Raw genomic sequence first — 12,203 nt, forward strand, 5'->3', positions numbered from 1 at the left:
CTTGTTATTTGTGAGTACACACCATGCATGTCCTTTTGGGTCTGAGTTGATACTCAGGATGATATTTTCTAATTCCATCCATTTGCCTGCAAAACTCAAGATGTCCTTGTTCTTAATAGCTGAGTAGTATTCCACTGTGTAAATGAACTACATTTTCTGTATCCATTCTTCTGTTGTGGGGCATCTGGGCTGTTTCCAGCTTCTGGCTATCACAAACAAGGCCACTATGAACATAATGAAACATGTGTCCCTGTGGCATGGTGGGGCATCTTTGGGGTATATTCCCAAGAGTGATATTGCTGGGTCTTCAGATAGATCTATTTCCAGTTTTCAGAGGAATCTCCACATTGATTTCCAGAGTGGTTGTACCAATTTGCAATCCCACCAGCAATGGAGGAGTGTTCCTCTTTCTCCACATCCTCGCCAACATGTGCTGTCACCTGAGGTATTGATCTTAGCCATTCTGATTGATGTAAGGTGGAATCTCAGGGTTGTTTTGATTTGTATTACCCTGATCATTAAGGACTTTGAACATTTCTTTAGGTGCTTCTCAGCCATTCAAGATTCTCGGTTTAGTTCTATACCCCATTTTTTGATTGGGTTGTTTGGTTTTCTGGTAGTTAGCTTCTTGAGTTCATTATATATATATTGGATATTAGTCCTCTATCAGATGTGGGGTTAGTGAAGATTTTTTTCCCAATCCGTAGGTTGCCGAATTGTCTTATTGACTATGTCCTTTGCCTTACAGAAGTTTTCCAATTTCATGAGGTCACATTTATCAATTCTTGATCTTGGCATGAGCCATTGGAGTTCTGTTTAGGAAATCCCCCCTCCCCCGTGCCAATGAGTTCAAGGCTCTTTCCTATGTTCTCTTCTATTAGATTCAGTGTATCTGGTTTTATGTTTGAGGTCCTTGACCCACTTGGACTTGAACTTTGTGCATGGTGACAAATATGGTTCTATTTTCAATTTTCTACATACAGAGTGCCAGGTAGACCAGCACCATTTATTGAAGATGCTTTTTTTTTCCATTGTATATTTTTTAATTCTTTGTCAAAGATCAAGTAACCATGCAGTTTTTGAGCACTATTGCTCTGTAGCAGAGCTTGAGGTCAGACAATTCTTTTATTGTTAAGAATTTTTTTCTCTATTCTGGGTTTTTTGCCTTTCCAGATGAATTTGAGAATTGCTCTTTCCATGTCTTTGAAGAATTGCGTTGGGATTTTGATGGGGATTGTGTTGAATCTGTAGATTGCCTTTTGGTAGAATGGCCATTTTTACTTAATTCTGCCAATCCATGAGCATGTGAGATCTCTCCATTTTCTGAGATCTTTGATTTCTTTCTTGAGACACTTGAAGTTATATCATACAGATGTTTCACTTGTTTGGTTAGATATTTTATAATATTTGTGGCTATTGTGAAGGGAGTTGTTTCTCTAATTTCTTCCTCAGCCTGTTTATCGTTTGTGAAAAGGAAGGCTATTGTTTTATTTGAGTTAGTTTTATATTCAGCCACTCTGCTGAAGTTGTTTGTCAGCTGTAGAGGTTCTCTGGTAGAATTTTTGGGGTCACTTATGTATATTATCTTATCATCTGCAAATAATACCTTTACTTCTTATTTGCCAATTTGTATCCCCTTGATCTCTTTTTGTTGCTTATTGCTCTAGCTAGAACTTTGAGTACTATATTGAATAGATATGGGGAGAGTGGGCATCCTTGTCTTGTCCCCAATTTTAGTGGGATTGCTTCAAATATCTCTCCATTTAATTTGATATTGGCTGTTGGTTTGCAGTAAATTGCTTTTATTATGCTTAGGTATGGGCCTTGAATTCCTGATCCCTCCAATACTTTCAACATGAAGGTTTGTTGTATTTTGTCAAATGCTTTTTCTGCATCTAAGGAGATGATCATGTGATTTTCTTCTTTGAGTTTGTTTAAATGGTGGGTCATGTTAATAGATTTTCATGTATTGAGCCAACCTTGCATCCCTGAAATGAAGCCTACTTGATCATGGTGAATGACGGTTTTGATGTGTCCTTGGATTCGGTTCACAAGAATATTATTGAGTATTTTTGCATAAGCGAGATTGGTCTGAAGTTCTCTTTCTTGGTAGGGTCCTTGGGTGGTTTAGGTATCAGAGTAATTGTGGCTTCATAGAATAAATTAGGTAGTGTTCCTTCTGTTTCTATTTTATGGAATAGTTTGAGGAATGTTCGTATCAGGTCTTCTTTGAAGGTCTGGTGGAATTCTGAACTAAATTCATCTGGCCCTGGGCTTGTTTTGGTTGGGAGGTTTTTAATGACTTCTATTTCCTTATGGGATGTAGGCCTATTTAGAAAGTTTGCCTGCTCTTGATTTAACTTTGGTATGTGGTATCTGTCTATAACACATTTCATCTAGATTTTGCAGTTTAGTTGAGTATAGGCTTCTGTAGTAGCATCTGATGATTTTTTGAATTTCCTCCATTTCTGCTCTTATGTCTCCCTCTCTTTTCATTTCTGATTTTGTTAATTTGGATTCTGCCTCTGGGCCTTTAGTTAGTTTGGCTAGGGGTTTATCTATCTTGTTGATTTTGGTTTGTTGATTCTTTGTCTCTATTTGGTTGATTTTAGCCCTGGGTTTGACTATTTCCTTCCTTATACTCCTCATGGGTGTGGGGGAATTTTTTACTTTTAATTTTAAACATTTTAGATTTTTTTAAAAGGACTTTTAAACTTGAGAACTGGTTACAGAATCTGCTCTGTGAGCTGTCAGGAGATGAAGCACTAGAGGAATGACAGCTAAAATTGAGTGGTTTTTGTCAATTAAATATATACCACATCAGAGTCCCTTTATCCTGGAGAAAATAGACCCTATCAGGTACTTCTAACTGACCCTGTACCACAAAACTTCATAAAATGAACTCTTAGATGTATATATCTCACCTCAACCTTGGGCAGGCTCTCTCTGAGAGCATGTCTGTACGAATGTAGTATCAGAACTGTCTGCGAGTTCCTGGCTGAAATGCAGAATTTCTTGCCTGGCAGTTGAGCCACTGTTAGAAGGAAACACATCTGCTCCAGCTTCCCGCCTGGGCACGAGACCCAGCTGCAGGCTCGTGCTGTGAAACTGCTCTATCTCTAGAGGTTATGAGAAGAGACTTTCACTTCTGCCAAGTGTTCCCTGAGTCCCAGGTGTTTGTGGCTGGTGCTGGGGCCCAAACTCTCCTGTGACCCTTCCCATTCTACCCTATTATTGCCCCTCTATCTATCGGTACATGACATTAGCAAGTCTTACAATATGTCCGTCATTCTCTTGTAATCCATCTCAGGGTCTTCTTAAACCATGCCACTCCAAAACCTAACGCTCGCATACTCACTGGATGACACTTGGGTTTAACTGCATCAACAACTGAGTACCAACAAGCAACTCAAAACCTCTCTAACATTTACTTGGAAGGATTATACTACCTCTCATTAGTCATGCTTCTGCTTAATACACTTTACTTCCCCAGGGCCCTGCCTTATCTGAATAGAGTGTTCTTATGTAAGAAGATTCTATTTTTTTTAACTAGTTTCATAAAAACATTCTTTCATTATTCAGTATTGGTAGGTTATTTCTCCACAGGTGAAATGAGCTGATTAAAACCAGATTGGATTAGATTAAATGAAGATTTATTGGGAATCTGCTCTCCGGTGAATTCGCTGGCCCCAAGGACAAAGGAAAGGGATGCTGAGAGAACCGGGAAGCCAGGTCTGCTTTGATATGTAAAATATGTACCTCAGCCCCTTGTCCCGGGGTCTGAAACCAACAAGTATCATTTGGGCTGTTTCCTTAAAAAAAAAAAAAAAAAAAAAAGAACTATTAATTTATTTTATGTATATGAGTACACTGTAGCTGTCTTCAGACACACCAGAAGAGGGCATCAGATCCCATTGCAGATGGTTGTGAGCCACCATGTGGTTCCTGGGAATTGAACTCAGGTCCTCTGGAAGAACAGTCAGTGCTCTTAACCACTGAGCCATCTCTCCAGCCCTCCCAACGCCCCACCCTCCCAATTTGGGCTGTTTCAAGTCCACATTTTAAATTGGCAAAGGCTTATTTTAAATCTCCTGGAAGGAATTTGTGGTGCTTTTTTTTTAAATCAAAATTCTTAGAGCTAAAATTTAACTTTTTAGTGTGTGTGTGTGTGTGTGTGTGTGTGTGTGTGTGTGTGTGTGTGTATGACAAATGGCTGAGGTGCCTACTAACATAAGTGGACTGACAACAAAAGGACAACATAAACTCCATTTGTCTCCATTTAAGGACCAGGCCTGATTTCTAGAAGAAGGCCATAAGGCACCAGCTTCATAGACCCTAAGTCCCAGGAACTAAGCCGTAAGGCACCAACTCCAGGAACATACTATAAAATCCAGAAACAAGGTCATAAAACGCCTTTCTAAAGAACAGGCTGAGGATAGCCACAAGAATGGGAAGACACCTTATCCCAGGATGGGTCACCTGTGCTGGACAGTCCTATCTAATCCTGTAGTTAAAAGTTCATGACATAGGAATGTAAACCACTAACCAGCTGACCCCTGTGACCTCCCCAGCACCCACCAATGAAATTTTAGATTACCCAACCCACTCTAAATATAGAAAAACTAATAGAGTAGCCAATCTAAGTTATACTAATGTCACCACTTTGGCCCGTACCAATTACACAGAGATTACCTAATCCTTCTAGGGGGTTCCCCTGGTCACCTATAAGAAAGCCTTCGTGCCTTTGTCTGGGGTTGCCGTTTTGGAGAATGGTTGACCCCTACATGCTGGTTGTATATCAAAAGGCAGAATAAATGCTCTTTGTCTTTGAATTCTATCTGAGTCTGGGGTCCCCCTTCAGTGATTTTCCAACCCTTACAACAGGAACTGCCAACATCTCCCAGCAACATAAGAACATGGCAGTTTTGGAGGTTTCCCCTTTTATCCATACACACACACACACACACATTTATATGTATACATACATATATACATACATACATACATACATACATACATACAAATGACCTGTAAGAGGCAACAATGCCCAGACTAAACATTATGAGATAAGAAACCTCTAAAACAGCCATTGAGTTCATTTTGTGTTGGCCATCCACTGTTGGGCAGGGAGTCTGTCATTAAGAGTTTGTATATCCAGTGAGATGCTATTGGACAAGACTAATTTTTCCTTTGTGAGCAGTTACTAACTGGAGATAGCTTCTGGGTTAGGGATTGGGACTTTTGTCCAGTTCCCCTCTCAGTGCTGGACCTCGACTTGCTTAGACCCATGGAGGCTGTGTACATGCTGCTGCCACAGTCTCTGTGCGCTCATATTTGTGACGATCCCGCTGTGTTTAGAAGGCCTTGTTTCCTTGGCGCCTTCCATCCCCAGTGGCTTTTAGAATCTTTCAGCCTCTTCTCCCACAGGGTACCCAGAGAACGCAGGGGAGAAATCTGGTGGAGACAACAAGGTTGTCTCTGCACGTTGCCCAGCTATGTGTCTTTGTGTCTGTGCCCTTCTACTGCAGGAGGAGGTTTCTCTGGTGATGACTAAGCAAAGCATTGATGTGTGAATATAGAATATAGTAGATAACATTAGGAGTAATTTTATTACTGCATTCCTATAGTAGAACAGTAGCATTTAGATTTCCCCTAGGTCCCTGGGTTGAGTTCCATCTCATAAACTCATCGAATCGGGTAGACACTGATTACTCTCATGAGCTCTGTGTCGCTATCTCACCAGTTTACTTTGTAGGCAGTGTCACTGTTGTGTGTCAAAGTTTTAGTGGCTAGGTCGGTATTTACCTTTTGCCTCTGGCGGCATGCAGAGTACCCTCCAGTATCATGAGCCTTAGTCAGGAAAAAATGAAGGCTGTAGGTAGGCACCAGCTCTATTTCTCCGTGTTCAAAGAGTTGACGCTAAGCTTTTGCTACTGTTAGGTTTGGGGTTTGCTTTGATTTAATTTGTAACTTTGCCTTGCTACTTCCCTCTCTGTGGTGGTTTGAATAGGAATAGCCTCCACAGGCTCATATATTAGAATGCATGGTATTTAAGGGATTAGGAGATTAGGGATTAAGAGGCGTGGCCTTTTCGGAGTAGGTGTGGCCTTTTCGGAGTGGGTGTGGCCTTTTCAGAATGGGTGTGGCCTTTCAGAGTGGGTGTGGCCTTGGTGGAGGAAGCATTTTTGGTAGGGGCGGGTTTTATGGTTTCAAGCCAGGCCTGGTGTCTTTCTCTCTTCCAGCTTCCAGCCAATCTGGACGTAGAAGTTTCAGCTAGCACCATGCGTGCCTGCCATGATGATAAAGAACTAAACCTCTGAACCTGTAAGGAAGCCCAAACTAAATGTTTTTCTTCATAAGAGCTGCTGCGGCCATGGCGTCTCTTCACAGCAATAGAACATTGACTAAGACACTCTTAGAATAAGGAAGTATTTAGACTATGTCTTAGGGTTTCCATTGCTGTGAAGAGACACCATGACCAGGGCAACTCTTATAAAGGACAACATTTAATTGGGCACAAGATAGGAAGCTGAAAAAAAAACAGGGGAAACTATAAACTGAGAGTCCCTCCTCCAAAGGCCACACCTCTTAGAGACTCTCAATCTAATTCACCGATTATAACTACCAAGATGAGCCTTTAACCTCAGCACTGGGGAGAGAAAGGCAGGAGGGCCTCTAAACTCAAGGCCAGCCTTGTCTACATAGCAAGTTCCAGGGCAGTCAGAGCTATATAATAGAAAAACCCTGTCTTTAAAAGACCAAGCAAATAAACAATAACAAATGAATTTAAAAAAAAGAAAAGAAGAGAACAATACTACCATACTATCATCATGGTGGAGAGTGGTATGTTGTATATGTGGATCCAAGTTATCCTTTAAAAAAAATAATTATTTAGTTTTATTTTATTCATATTAGTGTTTTGCTGGAATGCATGTATGTGCACCCCATAAACCAGCAGAGAACAGAGAGCATTGGATCCCTTGGAACTGAGTTATAGATGACTGTGTATAATCATGTGAGTGCTGGGAACCAAACCCAGGTCCTCTGTGCTCTTAACCACCCAGACATTTCCCCAGCTCCAGAGCTCAAATTATCTTGAACTACTATTAGCCCCTTTCATAGCCACTCATTGCTGACCTCTGTGGATGGCAAAAAGTCCTTGCTCACAGATAAGCACTAGGAACACCAGTCATATAGAATATGCAGGGTTGTCTCTTCAAACTAAGAGATATATAGCCTGTTTTCTACCTAGAAGGCTGGGAATGGGTAAGGTGAATAGTCTGGTAACCTCTGTGCTATCTGTATGGCCAGGACACATCTAGCTCCCCCAAACCAAGGCAACTCCTATAAAAGAAGTCCTTTAATTAGGTGCCTAATTACAGTTTTCAGAGGGTTAGTCCATTATCACCATGGTAAGAAGCAGACAGTAGCTGAGAGCTTTCTATCATGATCCACAGGCAGAAAGCAGAGAGAGACTGGGCATGGTGTGAGCTTTTAAAGCCTCAAAACCTATTCCCAAGGACACACTTTCTCCAACAAGGCCACACCTACTTCAAAAAAGCTACACTTCCTAATCCTTAAGCAGTTCACCAACTAGAGGCTTAGCATTCAAATACATGAGCACAGGCAGCCCATTCTCATTCAAACCACCACAACCATATACCTGGCGTTCCCACTTATGTGCCTGAAAAGTGCCTTGACATATGACTTCTTTTTCTGCTGAAATAACAAAACTCTCCTGGAAGTAGTTACCACATTGGAAAGTAGTCTTTAGGTAACCTAATCCATGTCCCAGACAAACTCCAGAATAAACTATTTCTTATTCCTTTGAGGTAAGAGCTCTGTTTCTGCACTGACATAATATACCCATGTGACATGAGTTCCTAATTGCCTTAATTTTATATTTGGTACAGTGGTAGGAAAAAGTTATTGCTGGATATGTGGTTGTGTGTGTGGGCACAAACGAAATGCAGAGGCATTCTGCCTGTGTATTTGTAGTCAAAATTTAGCCAACTGCTGCTTTGATAGAAACCCAGGACGAAGCACAGCCCAAAAGCTATGGTCTCGCCCAAGTTAGAGCGGAGAAGTAACTTAGAACAGGGAGCAGCCGCACCTCCACACTACCCAGAAATCCACTTTGCAGCTATTGGCTTCTCCTCCAAGCACATCTGTCTCTATACCTCACTTCACCAGAGCTTCAGACTTGCTAAAAACATCCTTCATATTCTTTTTTTTTTTTTTTTTCTTTTCTTTTTTTCGGAGCTGGGGACCGAACCCAGGGCCTTGGGCTTGCTAGGCAAGTGCTCTACCACTGAGCTAAATCCCCAACCCTATCCTTCATCCTTTTACCTTGCGATTACACAACTATGGTCACAGAGCAGCACCCTCAAGAAGAGAATCCTGGCTGCAAAGCAAAAGCCCTTTCACTTTCTTAGTCACCTGAGGTCACACGGTCACACGAAAACTCACTCAGAGCAGGATCTTTGAACAGAAGTATTTGGGGCTTGAGTCATGACAGCAGTGATTTGCTGAATAACTAATGGTGGTCTAAAGGGCCTTGCCCTAAAGCGTGTATATTTTATATTGTAAAAACATAATAATGAGGCAAAGGACTAGGTCAAGAACAATGTTGATTTGCCTCTCCATTGCTTCCTGTCCCCAGTAGTCCTCTGTTCCGCATTTTACTTCCCCATTCGTTTACCAGTAACACAAGAATACATTTAACTACAATGTTGACCAGACTCGCCAGACAGAATAATCCTCTACAGCCATGGTCAAACACCTGGTTAGAGCCAGACAACTGGGTTTCATTTCCTTACGAAATTTCAGTAACTCGTTCGTTAATCAAAACCTGACACTACCCAAAACATCCTTAATCCCCAAAACCACTCCTTCTATTGTTTAAATTCATATTAGTGTACTAATTCTTACCTTAACTACATTTTCTTACTAACGTAGTTTGGTTGAAACAAAACGGATAAGAAGGCTGGTGCGGTGGCACACGCCTTTAATTCCAGCACTGGGATACAGAGGCAGGAAGATGTCTTGAGTTCCAGGCTAGCCAAGGCTACTAAGTGAGACCCTGTCTCAAAAACAAACAAACAAACAAAAACAGAAAAGAAGACTGTTTTACATAATGGAATCTTGTTCAGGGCTACAGAAATGAAATTATAGTACGAGTAGAACTGGAAAGTTTTATGCTGAGTGAGGCAAGCCAAGCCCAGAAAGACAACACTGTATGTTCCCTTGTTTGTGCGCCTTAGCTTCAAGTCTCTCTGTGTGTTTGAACCAGAACAAGTCCAGCAAACTAGAAAGGGGCCAGCAGGGGAGTCAGATGCCCAAACGGAGGAGGGGCAGCAGAACATGGGTAACATGAAAGGCGATGGGCCCACCGTGGGAAGGTTTAACAGGGATGGCCGTATGAAATAAGGAGGAGAGGAAAGTTAACCAAACAAAGGGTGTGTGGAAAAAGCACCATAGAAACCTATACTTTGTAAGCCACGCTGCTCCTCCAGAGGGCCAGAATCCCATTCCCAGCATGCATGTCAGATGGCACGACTTCCTACAATTCCAGCTGCAAGGGACCCAATAACTTCTGGCTTCTGGGAAGCTCACATTCACCCGAACGTTTGCACATACACATAGGTAAAAATTATATTAACTCTAACTGTTTATGTTGGGACAGAGATAGCCTACGTGGCTTAAAGATAAAAATCCCAGAGCACAGTGGGAAACATCTCTTTACCGCTGGCGGTGGAAGCCCCAGAAGTTACCAAGCAACAAGGAGCTTACCAGAATTTGATGTTCAGATGTTATTGTTGAATATACCACGCCGTTTACATGTATGATAGGGTGAGATCAAGATGGAAGCGAGCTTGAAGCTTCCTCACTGCTGCCTAGATCATAATGCTGGACCGTGTTTTACACAGGCTTCAGCGAAATGACAACATTTTCCCCATCTGTGAACCCCATGGATACAGCACTAACACACTTGGCAAGATGTGCCCAGCAGCACAGTCGCATGACGATTATTGGGATAACCTACCTCTCTCTGCCTGTATCTGAGGCCTGCTCCACAGAAGGGACACATGCCTGCTACTGTAAACCTACTCAAAAGCTCATTTCTGGGAAAGCCGTAAGGAGGTGGCAGGGTGGCAGGGGGCTGGGTGGGGGTGGGGATTTACTACCTGCTCTTTAGTTAATCTCACACAGCCTTCCAAGTGTTTTCGTCTATAGACAAATGCCACTCTGAGCCTTAGAAAAGCTTCTCTGTGGTGAACAATGTATTTAGCTGTTCAAGGTGCCTAAAGAGGACATTTACACCACGTCCTCTAAGGCTCAGGCAGTATCACAGAAGAATGTGAGAGCAGGAAGACAGGGAGAAAGGCTGTCATCCAGGAATGACATAAACACTACAATCATGACCTCATCGCAACGGTGGTGGCCAGCACTGGCTTGCACAAGAGGGTGTGTCAAGACTCAAGCCTGACTGGGAGGTGATGGGGGCAGTCATTGCACTCAGTTATGCAGTTACTGGTGAACTCACCAGGCTCCAGTGGATCCTTACAAACACAGGCTCACACAGATGACCCTGGTTAATTCGTCGAGTCACAAAACAAAAAGAAATGTGGGAAAGGGATGTGTAGAGAGAAAGAGGTGCTGACAGGATTGGGAAGGAGATACGAAAGGGTGAGTGGTGACGATAATCAGAATGTGTTTTGTAAATGATGAAGTCGTAGATGAACAAATTTAATTAATAATAAAAGAACTGAGAAGAGGAAGCTTGGGTATGTGATTGAAGTTCTGCAGTGTGGAAAAGTCCGAGGGCACCATTAGCACCAACGTGATCCCCTGTGATATTGATTGCAAGTGCACACTCATTGCCAGGTGACTGCACCTGAGGCCTCAGGGGGTCCCATGTGAGCTCCAACCTTTGTACCAGATTGCTGTGGATCTGCAGGGCACAGAGGGGACTCCAAGGTTTGGCATCAGCATAAGCTCAGCTAACACCCATACAGCAGGGACCCTTTTGAGGCCCTGGACATAGGACACCGAGGAAAGGGAAAGAGGCACTGAATATTTTCATGAATCAAATCTCTTATGGAAATTTGCCCAATCGTTTCCAACTGCTCCAGAAAGGAAGGCTACAAGAGTGCTGGCTGGAGGCAGGATCATTTAAGGGTAGAGCCCACGGCTGCTGGCAGCCAGTGTGCACACTGTGTTCTGCGCCTAAGCCCAAATAACTGCCTGTGAACAAGAGGGAAAGTTCAGGCATTCCGTGTGTCTCCAGGCTGCGACACCATAAGCCACAACCAAAAGGGAATATGAAAGGGAAAGAAAGGGAGGAGTGTCTCCCACACTAACACAAAGTTCCTAAGGGCTCCAGGAAAACAGAAAAAAAAAATACAAATTAGGAAGAGAAAGATAATAGATCACCTCCCATCGGACTGTCCAGATGTTCCCGGTGCAAATCTGAGTTGGGAGAGAACCAGTGGAGTGTCCGGGAACATCTGTGGACACATACTGGGTCGTACATTTGGGTGCAACAAAGTGGTCTGGGGACTCAGGGTTAGAAAGAGAAAGTGAGAGCTGCGGAGTTAGCTCAGCGGTAAGAGAACTTGATGCTCTTTGCAACCTCAACAACTAACTGGAACCCCAGCACCAGTGATCCAGCACCCTCTTTGGCTCTTGTGGGCACGTGCATTCATGTGCACACACCCACAAAAACCACAGACACATACATATAATTAAAAACTAAAGCAGACCCTAAAAAGAAAAGGGGAGCAGAGGAAATGGTAGGGATGAAAAGATTTAAATGAATTAGGGAAGAAGGTAGGAGTGGGAGGGAGAATCAGCTAGAACAAGAACGTACTGGGGGAGAGTGGCATAAAAGCCTATTTTATGAACTAACTAAAATGTGTACTCTTCTTTAAAGAGTTTGAACAGGGGGCTGGAAAGATTGCCTGACAGTCCAAAGCACTTGCTGCTCTTCCAGAGGACCCCCGAGTCAGTTCCCAGCACCCACATGGCCACTTGCAGCCATCTTTAACTTTATTTCCAAAGAATCCACTGCCCCCTTTTAGTCCTAGAGCCACTGCATGCATGTAGTTCACAGACATACATGCAGGCAAAACATCCACACACATGAAATAAAACTGGATCTTTAAAGAGAGAATAGAATATCACAGTGGCACCCACCTTTA

The sequence above is a fragment of the Rattus rattus genome, chromosome 4 (assembly GCF_011064425.1).
Source record: "Rattus rattus isolate New Zealand chromosome 4, Rrattus_CSIRO_v1, whole genome shotgun sequence".
NCBI lineage: Eukaryota > Metazoa > Chordata > Mammalia > Rodentia > Muridae > Rattus > Rattus rattus.